The sequence below is a fragment of the Silene latifolia genome, chromosome 11 (genome assembly GCF_048544455.1).
Source record: "Silene latifolia isolate original U9 population chromosome 11, ASM4854445v1, whole genome shotgun sequence".
In the NCBI taxonomy this organism is placed as follows: Eukaryota; Viridiplantae; Streptophyta; class Magnoliopsida; order Caryophyllales; family Caryophyllaceae; genus Silene; species Silene latifolia.
In genome coordinates, this window is record NC_133536.1 from 185,627,901 (window position 1) to 185,629,450 (window position 1,550).

The following is a 1,550-nucleotide window of genomic DNA, read 5'->3' on the forward strand; positions in this document are numbered from 1 at the left end:
CACACATGTCAAAAGTGTGACCACTCCCTCCACAAAGCTCGCAACTTGAAGTTTGAGCCACTTCCTCCATGGGTGGACCATGTGAGGTGGTGGCTTGGTGAACTTGGTTTCTTTGTAGTTTTTCTAGTTGTTTTATGAGGAGTTCGAGCTTGGCATTTGTCTCTGCACTAGAGGAGTTCTCCTTAGGATACCGGTCACTTCTTCTTAGCACGTTGCCCCTTGTACCATAGTTGGCTTCCGAGTCCACCATCTTCTTGATTAGGGTCGTACCCTCTTTATCGCCCAAATGATCGAACCCTCCTCCCGCGGAGGCATTCACCATGTATTTGGTCCTCGGTAGTAAAGTTTCAAAGAAGGTTTGAGTGATGTACCAAGCCGGGATACCATGGTGAGGACAACTAGCAAGGATATCTAGCTACCTATCCCATGCCTCTCCTAGGGACTCCCCCTCTTCTTGTTGGAAGGTATGAATTTCATTTTGGAGCATGGCAGTCTTAGATGTCGGGTAATACTTTGCTAGGAATGCCTTGACTAAAGCATCCCATGTGGTAAACGTATCCGGTGGGTGGACGTTCAAACAACGATCCACTTTCCCCGTTAGAGAGAATGGGAATAACATCAACCTCAAAGTTTCCTCTGACACTCCATTTTGCTTCATCATGCTCACCTTGCTCTTGAACCTCCTAAGATGGGCATGAGAATCTTCATCGGCATTCCCATTAAAACAATCCTTTTCTATCGAGCTTACTTAAGCGGGGTGCATTTCGAAATTGTTAGGAGCCAAAGGGCCAAAGTTGATCGAGTTACAAGCATCGTTATGATTTGGACGATTATGGTCGCGTAGAGCCATTGGTGGTGGTGGTGGATTTGGTATATGAGGGGGTGGTAATTGAGGTGGACTTGGAAAGTTGTGAAAGGGATTTTATATTGGGGTCTCAATTGTGTTGGTTGGTTGGAGAAGGCTTGGTGCTTCAATGGTGAGAGGGGTGGGTGAAATTGCTTGGTTAAAAATTGTTGGAGGAGAATTTCGAACTCTTGCTAGGGTCCTATTCCTCAAGGTCCGGAAGAGCCTCTCGGGGTCAGAGTTGAAAAGCAAAGCTTGGTTATTTCTCCTAGGCATGCAACTCGTTGAACCGTTAGTCTCCTAGTGTTTTTACACACTAGGGAAAGACAAAAATCACGCACTCTACACGGGAACACACAAATACTCAAGCAAACAAACAATTGAGGCTAAAACTAAAGCTAAAACTCTTAATAAACTAAATATAACCTAACGCCATCCCCGACAACGGCACCATTTGATGAGTAAGATGAATTTAATATATAAAGCCGTCAACTCTTATCATCAACAAGATTTATAAACCCAGTTAAAAGTAGTATTAATCGGGGTCGAACCACGAGGATGAAGGGGTGTATATTTAATTTAATACGAGTCTAGTCTAGTCGGGAAATAGAGGAATATTGATTCTAAACTAATAATAGACTAAAATTAGTAATTAGCAAGAGGTGTAAATAATCGATTTAAAGTCTAGGGTCTTCGGGTTCATCTA

At 43.4% G+C, this 1,550-nt stretch overlaps 1 non-coding gene across 1 annotated transcript; it reads left to right on the plus strand.

Moving 5' to 3' along the window:
• The first annotated feature begins 380 nt into the window (after positions 1-380).
• Positions 381-487, plus strand: LOC141616005 (small nucleolar RNA R71). Its single transcript, XR_012530386.1, has one exon. It is a non-coding gene; the product is annotated as a small nucleolar RNA R71 (small nucleolar RNA).
• The last annotated feature ends 1,063 nt before the right edge of the window (positions 488-1,550 follow it).